The following is a 12,289-nucleotide window of genomic DNA, read 5'->3' on the forward strand; positions in this document are numbered from 1 at the left end:
CAACATTCCATTCGCCTTCCTGATTACCTGCTGCACCTGCAAACTAACTTTTTGGGATTCATGCACAAGGACCCCCAGGTCCCTCTGCACCTCAGCATGTTGTAATTTCTCCCCATTCAAATAATATTCCCTTTTACTGTTTTTTTTCCAAAGGTTTTTTCCTGACATTGTACAGTGACACAGGGGGTAATTTTAATGTGCAAAAACTTAAGAATATAAGAACATAAGAAATAGGAGCAGGAGTAGGCCATATGGCGCCTCAAGCCTGCTCTGCCATTTAATAAGATCATGGCTCACCATCGACCTCAACTCCACTTTTCCGCCCGATCTCCATATCCCTTGATATCCGAAGACTCCCAAAATCTATCTATTTCTGCCTTCTATACTCAGAGACTCAGCATTCACAGTCCTCTGGGGCAGAGCATTCCAAAGATTCACAACCCTCTGAGTGAAGAACTTCCTCCACATTTCAGTCTTAAATGGGTTCATGTTGGATGAGAAGTTAAAATTTAAAATATTTCAAACCCAAGTCCAACCCATCCTGAACGTTATGTATGAAACTATGTAATATTTGCCACCAGAGGGCATGATTGTTGGAGTCCGAATGGTCATTTGCACACACGTTCAGGGCCAATATAAAAGCTTAGCTGCCATGTTGTTTAGGCACTCTGGAGTTGTAATAAAGAAGACTAAGGTCACACTAAGTTTAGCTCACAGTACTCAGCCTCAAGGAGTTCTTCTATACATAACAATTGGCGACGAGTAACAGAATACGAACCTTCACGCAACCATGACTGCCATTGGAATATTAGAGAGATTCGTAGAGGGTGATGATTGGGAAGCCTTTGTCGAGTGTCTCAACCAGTACTTCGTGGTCAATGAGCTGGAAGGAGACACTAACGCGGTCAAGCGAGAGTGGATCTCCTCACCATCTGTGGGCCTAACATATTCGAGCTCATCAAGAATCTGCTCACACCGACAAAACTAATGAAGAAGGAATATACAGAGTTGTGCACGCTGGTTCGGCACCACGCCAAGCCGAAGGAGAGTATCCTCATGGCTAGGTATAATTTTTACACCCACCATCGCTCCAGGGGACAGGACATGGCGGATTATGTCGCTGACCTGAGACGTCTCACGGGACCTTGCGATTTTGGAGCGGCATTGGGGGAAATGCTGTGGGTCTTTTTCGTGCTTGGCATCAGCCATGAGGTCATTCTTCGAAAGCTGTTGGCTGCCAAAACCCGAGACCTGAGCAGGGCCATCGCAATCGCCCAGGCATTCATGGCCACGGATGATAACACCAAACAGATATCTTCTCAACATCGAAGCTCACCGGCAAGTACTGTGCATAAAATGACGTCACTAGCAGGCTGAACTGCATATGGCAGGGCCTATACATCGGCGGCTGCAGCACCTGTGATGACTCAGAGTCCGCCGTCGGGGATGAATGTGAATCCATTAGCAGCGTGTTGGCGCTGCGAGGGTAATCATTAGGCCCATCAATGTCGATTCAAGCACTACATGTGCAAAGGTTGTGTAACAATGGGGCACTTCCAGCGAATGTGCAAACGTGCTGCGACACACCACGTGGCAGAGGATGATCGATCCGGCGTGGATCACGCAGCACAGGCAACTCAACCCGAGGAAGAATTGTATGGGGTACATACGTTCACCACCAATAAGCCCTGCTACAATGCTGAAAGTCAAATTAAATGGAGTTCCAGTATCCATGGAGATGGACACGGGTGCGAGTCAGTCAATAATGAGCCAGAAGGCTTTCGAGAAACTGTGGGGCAATAAGGCACGAAGGCTCAAACTGAGCCTGATTAATACAAAGCTGTGTACCTTGGCCAAAGAACCCATACCAGTCATTGGAAGTGCAGCAGTGAAGGTATGATGGAGCTGTGCATGACCTATCATTGTAGATTGTTCCAGGCAATGGCCCAACGCTGCTCGGCAGAAGCTGGCTAGAAAAGATTAGATGGATTTGGAACGACATCAAAGCACTATCTTCACTCGATGAAGCCTCGTGTGCTCAAGTGCTGAGTAAGTTTCCCTCGCTATTCGAACCAGGCATCGGCAACTTCACAGGTGCCGAGGTACAGATCCATCTAGGCCCCAATGCACAGCCCATCCATCACAAGGCTCGGGCGGTTCCGTAGATGATGAGGGAGAAAGTCGAGATCAAACTGGACAGACTCCAATGCGAAGGAAACATATTGCCAGTCGAGTTCAACGAGTGGGCCAGTCCAATTGTTCCAGTGTTGAAAAGCGATGGCTCGGTCAGAATCTGCGGAGACTACAAAGTAACGATTAACCGAGTCTCACTACAGGACCTCTACCTGCTGCCCAAGGCAGATGACCTGTTCGCAATGTTAGCGGAGGGGAAGTCGTTCACCAGTTCACCAAGTTGGACCTAACCTCCGCCTACATGACACAGGAGCTGGCTGAATCTTCGAAAAGACAGACATGCATCAACACAACACACACAAAGGACTGTTTATATACTACAGGTGGCCTTTTGGGATTCTTTCAGCTGCAGCCATTTTCCAGAGAAACATGGAGAGTTTGCTGAAATCTGTTCTGCGCACCATTGTGTTTCATGATGACATCCTGATCACTGGTCATGACACCATCGAACACCTACACAACCTGGAAGAGGTTCTAAGTCACCTAGACAGAGTGGGACTCAGGCTTAAAAGCTTCAAGTGTGTTTTTCTGGCACTAGAAGTCAAACTTTTGGGGAGAAAGATTGCAGCAGACGGCATCAGGCCCACAGACTCAAAGACAGAGGCCATCAAGAATGCACCCAGACCACAGAATGTGATGGAGTTGCGTTCGTTCCTGGGACTCCTCAACTATTTTGGTAACTTGCTACCTGGGTTGAGCACGTTGTTAGAGCCTTTGCACATGTTGCTACGTAAGGGTGACGACTGGGTTTGGAGCAAATCTCAAGACACAGCCTTTGAGAAAGCCAGGAACCTGCTATGTTCAAATAAGTTACTTGTACACTATGACCCATGTAAATGTTTAGTGCTAGCTTGTGACGCCTCCTCGTACGGGGTACGGTGTGTTACAGCAAGCCAATGTGTCGGGCAACCTCCAACCGGTTGCATATGTGTCTAGAAGTCTGTCTAAGGCTGAGAGAGCCTATAGTATGGTCGAGAAAGAGGCGTTAGCATGTGTATATGGGGTTAAGAAAATGCACCAATACTTATTTGGGCTTCATTTTGAGCTTGAAACTGACCACAAGCTGCTCATTTCGCTGTTTTCAGAGAGCAAAGGTACAATGCTTCTTCCCACATCCAAAGATGGACATTTAAATTATTCGCTTATGACTATGTTATCTGCCACAGAGCAGGCACTGAAAACTGTGCCGATGCTCTCAGCCGGCTACTATTACCCACCACTGGGGTTGAAATGGCGCAGCCCGCAGATATGCTATTGGTCATGGATGTTTTTGAGAGCGAGGGATCACCTGTCACAGCTCGCCAGTTCAGGACCTGGATCAGCCAGGAACCTGTGCTATCATTAGTAAAGAGTTGCATCCTAAATGGGAACTGGTCGGCCATTCCGAGGGAAATGCAAGATGAAATTAAACCGTTTCACCGATGCAAAAATGAAATGTCCATCCAGTCGGATTGTCTCTTCTTGGGTAATCACATGGTTTTGTCAAAAAAAGGCAGGGAAACGTTTATAAACGACCTACACAGTACCCATCCAGGCATTGTCATGATGAAGGTAATTGCCAGGTCGCAGGTTTGGTGGCCCAGCATTGACTCGGACTTGGAGTCATGCGTGCATCAGTGCAACACTTGCTTGCAACTGAGCAATGCACCAAGGGAGGCTCCACTGAGTCTGTGGGTCATGGCCCTCCAAACCGTGGTCCAGGATCCACGTAGATTTTGTCGGCCTCTTTCTAGGAAAGGTATGTTAAGTAGTTGTGGATGCTTACTCCAAATGGATTGAATGGATGATCATGTCATCCAGCACGTCCACAGCCACCATTGAAAGCCTCCGGGCCATGATCGCCACCCATGGCTTGCCCGATTTCCTTGTCAGCAACAATGGATCGTGTTTCACCAGCTCGGAATTCAACGAGTTTATGACCCGCAATGGCATCAAGCATGTCAGGTCTGCTCCGTTTAAGCCCGTGTCTTACGGTCAAGTGGAGCAGGAAGTCCAAACAATCAAGCACAGCATGAAACGCATGACGGACGGCTCCCTGCAGACCTGCTTGTCTCGCATTCTGCTCAGTTACCGGATGTAACCCCACTCGCTCACCGGGGTTCCCCCTGCAGAATTGTTAATGAAGAGCGCCCTCAAAACCAGACTCTTCCGAGTCCACCTAGATCTCAATGATCACGTGGAAATCTGGCGACACCGGCAGAACATGTACCATGATCGCGCGGCTGTTTCACGTGACATTGATGTTAACGACCCTGTGTTTGTCCTGAGTTACGGTCATGATCCTAAGTGGGTTGCTGGCACTGTTTTGGCCAAGGAAGGGAATAGGGTGTTTATAATCAAACTGTTAAATGGCCAAACATGCAGAAAGCATTTAGATCAGAACAAATTGTGATTTACTGACAACCAGGAACGACTTGAAGAGGACATCACCATTGACGATCCACCAACACACACCCAACCAGCAATTGACCTCGCTGTCAATAGAAACATAGAAACATAGAAACATAGAAACTAGGTGCAGGAGTAGGCCATTCGGCCCTTCTAGCCTGCACCGTCATTCAATGAGTTCATGGCTGAACATGCAACTTCAGTACCCCATTCCTGCTTTCTCACCATACCCCTTGATTCCCCTAGTAGTAAGGACTTCATCTAACTCCTTTTTGAATATATTTAGTGAATTGGCCTCAACAACTTTCTGTGGTCGAGAATTCCACAGGTTCACCACTCTCTGGGTGAAGAAATTCCTCCTCATCTCAGTCCGAAATGGCTTCCCCCTTATCCTTAGACTGTGTCCCCTGGTTCTGGACTTCCCCAACATTGGGAACATTCTTCCTGCATCTAACCTGTCTAACCCCATCAGAACGTTTCTATGAGGTCCCCTCTCATTCTTCTGAACTCCAGTGAATACAAGCCCAGTTGATCCAGTCTTTCTTGATAGGTCAGTCCCGCCATCCCAGGAATCAGTCTGGTGAACCTTCTCTGCACTCCCTCAATCGCAAGAATGTCCTTCCTCAGGTTAGGAGACCAAAACTGTACACAATACTCCAGGTGTGGCCTCACCAAGGCCCTGTACAATTGTAGCAACACCTCCCTGCCCCTGTACTCAAATCCCCTCGCTATGAAGGCCAACATGCCACTTGCTTTCTTAACCGCCTGCTGTACCTGCATGCCAACCTTCAATGACTGATGTACCATGACACCCAGGTCTCTTTGCACCTCCCCTTTTCCTAATCTGTCACCATTCAGATAATAGTCTGTCTCTCTGTTTTTACATTTATCCACATTATACTTCATCTGCCATACATTTGCCCACTCACCTAACCTATCCAAGTCGCTCTGCAGCCTCATAGCATCCTCCTCGCAGCTCACACTGCCACCCAACTTAGTGTCATCCGCAAATTTGGAGATACTACATTTAATCCCCTCATCTAAATCATTAATGTACAGTGTAAACAGCTGGGGCCCCAGCACAGAACCTTGCGGTACCCCACTAGTCACTGCCTGCCATTCTGAAAAGTCCCCATTTACTCCTACTCTTTGCTTCCTGTCTGACAACCAGTTCTCAATCCATGTCAGCACACTACCCCCAATCCCATGTGCTTTAACTTTGCACATTAATCTCTTGTGTGGGACCTTGTCGAAAGCCTTCTGAAAGTCCAAATATACCACATCAACTGGTTCTCCCTTGTCCACTCTACTGGAAACATCCTCAAAAAATTCCAGAAGATTTGTCAAGCATGATTTCCCTTTCACAAATCCATGCTGACTTGGACCTATCATATTACCTCTTTCCAAATGCACTGCTATGACATCCTTAATAATTGATTCCATCATTTTACCCACTACCGATGTCAGGCTGACCGGTCTATAATTCCCTGTTTTCTCTCTCCCTCCTTTTTTAAAAAGTGGGGTTACATTGGCTACCCTCCACTCTATAGGAACTGATCCAGAGTCAATGGAATGTTGGAAAATGACTGTCAATGCATCCACTATTTCCAAGGCCACCTCCTTAAGTACTCTGGGATGCAGCCCATCAGGCCCTGGGGATCATGAGGATGAACCCACTGTCCCTGACAGTCCGGTCAGACCAGCCGTGGTGCAGTGCAGCAATGGTCCGACCAACTCACACATGCCAGGGTTTGAACTTAGACGATCAACCAGGGAGCGAAGGGCTCCGGATCGCCTCAACTTGTAAATAACTTGTACCGAAGACTTTGGCGGGGATTGATGTTAAATATGTAACTATGTAATACTTGCCACCAGTGGGCGCGACTGTTGGAGTCCTAATGGTCATCTGCACACACGTGCAGGGCCAGTATAAAAGGTTGGCTGCCATATTGCTTAGGCACTCTGGAGTTGTAATAAAGAAGACTAAGTTCACACTAAGTTTAGCTCACAGTACTCAGCCTCGTGGAGTTCTTCTATACATAACACTGAATATGCCCACTTCCAGTTTTAACCAAGAGGGCAGGAAACCAAGCCACTCTCAGGAGGTGGGTTGGTCGGCATCAGCTTTTAAGGAAGCTGTGAGCCTCAGTTTTTACATGCCTTTTATTTTTAACCAATGGCGACCGGGTTTCCCGGGCTTTGGGAAACCTTACAGGTAAAAGGAGGCGAGAAGGTCTGGTTCCATGAGTAAGTGCCTTTACCGTACTGCTTGTGGGCCAGGAGGAGCAGGAGTATTCCCTCAAGCCCAAAAAACAAATCAGCTTTGCTCCCCATGATCGGCAACTCTGTCCCTGTGAATTCCTTCCCCTCCACGATCTCTCCCCGATCACGATCTCACTCACTCTGACAACCATCTCACTCTCTCCGACCACCACCTCGTTCCCCGCCCCGTTGACCACACTCTACCGCCCAACCACCATCTCGCTCCCGCGGACCACCATCTCGCTCCCTCCCCCCATCCCCCAGCCCCCCACCCCTGACCACCATCACCCCCTCGACCACCATCTCGCTATCCCCTGGCTAACATCTCGCTCCCTCCCATCCCTGACCATCATCTTCCCCTCGACAACCATCTCGCTCCCTCCCCTCCCGACCACCATCTCCCCCTCACCCACCATCTCACTATCCTCTGGCTACCATCTCGCCCCCTGACCACGCTCTACAGACCAACCACCATCTCGTACCCACTGATCACCATCGCACCTCTTGACCATCATCTTGCAGCCCCCCACAATGTCTCCCACCACAATCTCTCCACTCACTGACCACAACGATATCAGCTCCCTTCCACCCACCCCCAGCTGCGATCTTTTCTCGTGTGCGAACTTGAGCTGCAGGCTCTCCAATCCACAGGAGTCCTCTGAGTGCATCTCGATCGCCAACCAGTACTCAGAACAGAGTACTGGTGAGGGCAATGGTTTCTCTGGGGAGTACAGCCAGAACCATTTCCACGACACCTCGGGTTCCTCAGCTGTATCGGGGGGGTGAGGAGGAAGACAGGGAAAGCAATAGTGGTAGGGAATTTGATAGTTAGGGGAGCAGACAGGCATTTCTGTGGCCGCAGACATGATTCCAGGATGATATGTCGCCTCTGAAGAGATCGCAAAGTCTCTGTTTAAAGAATGGACTCATCGAGAATATTTTGTTGACTTTAAGTTTTTTTTTCTCTGAGGGTACTTTCCCTGTGATGGTGTCACCCTGTGCAGATGTACGGATTCACCCTAGCAAAAGGAAAGGGGCTCAGATATCTGAGGCATGCATAAACTATTGGAAAACCACTCTAATATGCAAAGGCACTTTTCACCTCCATCTCAGAAGAGAAGCAGAACAATGGACACACTAGCCTGGCCAGACCGAGAGGGGCCAGTTCTTCCCGGCACAAAAGCTGAGAGATGTCCCAGACCCAGGGCCATCAGTCCAATAAACCTGGGTCTGATGGCCCATCACCAACTAGGCACTGGAGTACATAGAAGCAAAAGGATTTCAAAGATCGACGGGAGCAATAAGAGCAGCAGGACTCCTTTAAAGATAGACTCTTTTCCACCATTCTCTAGCGTTCTGGAGCGTTCGCCAGTATTCGAGTGTTCCCCCTCTCTCTCTCGCTCCACCAAGACGGACGTGACAAGAAGAAGGACCAGCTGAGCGATCGAGACCAACTGGTGAGCATGGTCGCAAGTGTCCCGAGCCGGTAACCAGAGCGCCAGGCGAGCTGTGTGGAATGTAAAGGGCTCAGAGTTTTCTCGGAAGTGAAGCTTTTACGGGCTATTCTGGGGAGGGAGCTTCATGCGACTGGGTAATTCGCTGGTAGCGGGGAGTTAGACTCCACCATAACAACAAGGAAATTACTGCATGTCACCGGTCCTCAGTGTTGTACTGTATGTTGTTTTAACCTGGATCTTATCCTCCACAGAGACAGTGATTTTGTTCAGTAGTGCATGTTTTAGCCAGTATATATTCGGTATGTTAGACCAAATAAATAAGTGCGATTTTTCACCGAAGCATTCCTGTTCGTGGCTTATTCCATTTACACTCTGAATAATAATCCCTAGGTATAGAATTCTCGTAAGGCAGGACGATTCGAACCGTCCATCTAGCCATTGGGCTAGGATCAAAACCGCTTGCATCTCCCTGGTTCCAGAATAAAAGGTATCACTAAGTGGCTGCAGAGCATTCTGAGGGGGAAGGGTGAACATGGTCCATATAGTTACCAATGACATAGGCAGAAAGAGGGATGAGGTCCTGCAGGCAGATTTTAGGGAGCTAGGAAGGAAATTAAAAAGCAAGCCCTCAAAGGTAATAATCACTGGATTACTCCGGTCCCACGTGCAAGTGAGTAGAGAAATAGGAGCGTAGAGCAGATGAATGCGTGGCTGGAGAGATGGTGCAGGAGGGAGGGATTCAGATTCCTGGGGCATTGAAAGTTGGGAGGTGGTGTGGCAGTATTGGTTAAGGAGAATGTTACAGCGTTGGAGAGGAAGGATGCCCTGGAGGGGTCAAGAACAGAATCTATTTGGTTATAATTAAGAAATAATAGAGGTGCCATTAAACTACTAGCTGTATTCTATAGACTACCAACTAGTAGGAAAGTTATGGAGGAGCAAATTTGCAGAGAAATTACAGAGAGGTGCAAGAACTAAACAGTTGGGATAATGGGGGACTTCAACCATCCTAATGTAGACTGGGATAATAATAGTGTAAAGGGCAGAGAGGGAGAAGAAATTTTGAAATGTGTTCAGGAGAACTTTGTTGATCAGTATGTTTCTGGCCCAATGAGGGAGGAGGCATTGCTGGATCTGGTTCTGGGGAATGAGGTAGGTCAAGTGGAGCAAGTGTTTGGAGGTGAACATTTAGGGAACAGTGATCATAGTATCATAAGGTTTAGATTAGCTATGGAAAAAGTCAGGGAACAATCTAGAGTAAAATACATAACTGGAGGAAGGCAAATTTCAGTGCGATGAGAAGAGAACGAATCTGGCTTGGGTAATCTGGAATCAAAGATTGGCAGGCACATCTGTAGTGGAACAATGCGCTGCTTTTAAAAAGCAAATAGTTCAGGTACAGCCGACGTACATTCTGACTAAGGGGAAAGACAGGGCAACTAAAATCCGAGCTCACTGGATGAGGAAAGAGAAGGAGGGCTAAACTTTCACCTTCATTTTCGGCGGTTTTCTTGGCAGTACAGCTGTTTTTTGACGAAAAAACGCCCGGCGAAAGTTTCCTCTTTATTTTTAAAAGCGATCTGCCCACATTTTGAAAAGACCACTGGGTAGCAAACCACCCACCTGCACCATCGAGAAAACCTTCAGGATCTAAGTTTGGCCTCAACGGAGGACCCGTACAAACCGCCGAGGAAACCGCCCACGAAAAGCTGCCGGAACAGGGTGATAGGTGAGTACGCTGCAAAGAAAGCTAAGTTAAAGTTTTTTATAATTATTTTTAAAATTCTAAAATGGCAATTACATTAAAAATACTTGAGAATACTTTATAAATTTTTAATTTTTGTTTCAATGAAAAAATATTTTTTGAGTTTTCCCCCCTCCTTGGGCCCAACCACAGCCTCGGAGTAATTTTTTTTTAATTTTAAGAACTGCCCGTTCTCTCTACTTTTGGCTGTAACCGCCCAGAAACCGCCAAGAATCTTGGTCTAAGAACCATTTTCTCGCCGGGTGGTTTTAATGACCTAATTAGTGCAAACTTTTGCCCGCGTTAACTGATGAAGTTTAGCGGTATTTTCTGGGTGGCAATCTGACAGTGAGGGCCTTGGGGAAAGTCTACCCCATAGAGTAAGATGAAGTAGAAAAAGAGCACATATGACAGATGTCAGGTCGAGAATACATCTGAAAATCAGGCTGAATATAGAAAGTTCAGAGGAGAAATGAAAGAGAAAATAAGATGGGCAAAGAGAGGTATGAGAATAGAATGGTAGCTAACATAAAAGGTAATCCAAATGTCTTCTACAAGCACATAAATAGTAAACGGGTAGTAAGAGGAGGGGTGGGGCCAATTAGGGACCAAAAGGTAGAGCTATGCATGGAGGCAGAGGGTATGGCTGAGATAGTAAATGAGTATTTTACATCTGTCTTCAACAAGGAAGAAGGTGCTGCCATAGACAAACTGAAGGAGGAGTTAGAGGAGATACTGGATGGGATAAGAATTGATAAAGACGAGGTACTAGAAAGGCTGGCTATACTTAAAGTAGATAAGTCACCAGGACCGGATGGGACGCATCCTAGAATGCAGAGGGAAGTGAACGACCAACTCGTGGCGGTATTGCCCATTATCTAGCAATCCCCCTTAGAAACGGGAGTGGTGCCAGAAAAGTGGAGAATTGCAAATGTTACACCCTTCTTCAAAAAAGAGTGTAAACCCAGCAATGACTGGCCAGTCAGTTTAACAACAGAAGTGGGGAAGCTTTCAGAAACAGTAATCAGGGACACAATAACAGTCACTTGGACAAGTGTGGATTAATTAATGAAAGCCAGCACGGATTTGTTAAATGCAAATCGCGTTCAACCAATTTGGATTGAGTTTTTTTATGAGGTAACAGAGAAGTTTGATGAGGGCAATGTGGTTGACGAGGTGTATATGGATTTCCAAAAGGCATTCTGTAAGAATTAGGATCTATCATCATCATAGGCAGTCCCTCGGAATCGAGGAGGACCTGCTTCCACTTCCAAAGTGAGTTCTTTGATGGCTGAACAGTCCGATACGAGAGCCACAGACCCTGTTACAGGTGGGACAGACATTCGTCGGAGGAAGGGGTCGGTGGGGTTGGTTTGCCGCGCGCTCCTTCCGCTGCCTGCGCCTGGCCTCTTCATGCTCCTTGCGTCGAGACTCAAAGAGCTCAACGTCCTTCCATATGGACTTTCTCCACCTCGGGCGGTCTGCGGCCAGGGTCTCCCAGGTGTCAGTGGTGATGTTGCACTTAACCAGGGAGGGTGTCCTTATAACGTTTCTGCTGTCCTCCTTTGGCTCGTTTACCATGAAGGAGCTCCGCATAAAGCATTTGCTTAGGGAGTCTCGTATTTGGCATCCGAACTATGTGGCCTGCCCACTGATCGAGTATGGTCAGTGCTTCAATACTGGGGATGTTAGACAGGTCGAGGACGCTGATGTTGGTGCGTCCGTCCATCCAGGAGATTTGCAGAACCTTGCGGAGACATCATCGGGGATATATCTCCAGCGACTTGAGGTGCCTTCTGTACATCGTCCATGCCTCAGACCCATACAGGAGGATGGGTATTACTACAGCCCTGTAGACCATGAGTTTGGTGGTAGATTTAAGGGCCTGGTCTTCAAACACTCTTTTCCGCAGGCGGCCGAAGGCGATGCTGAATCTCCGCATCAATGTCTGCCTTTGTTGATAAGAGGCTCCCGAGATATGGGAAATGGTCCATACTGTCCAGGGCCGCGCCGTGGATCTTGATGATTGGAGAGCAGTGCTGTGCGGCGATGACAGGCTGATGAAGGACCTCAAAAGTAGTAATCTCAGGATTGCTACCAGTGCCACGTGTTAGTCAGAGTAGGAATCGCAGGATAGCTCAGATGAATACGTGGCTTGAGGAGTTGTGCAGCAGGGAGGGATTGAAATTCCTGGGACATTGGAACCAGTTCTGGGGGAGGTGGGACCAGTACAAACCGAATGGTC

The sequence above is a fragment of the Pristiophorus japonicus genome, chromosome 2 (assembly GCF_044704955.1).
Source record: "Pristiophorus japonicus isolate sPriJap1 chromosome 2, sPriJap1.hap1, whole genome shotgun sequence".
NCBI lineage: Eukaryota > Metazoa > Chordata > Chondrichthyes > Pristiophoridae > Pristiophorus > Pristiophorus japonicus.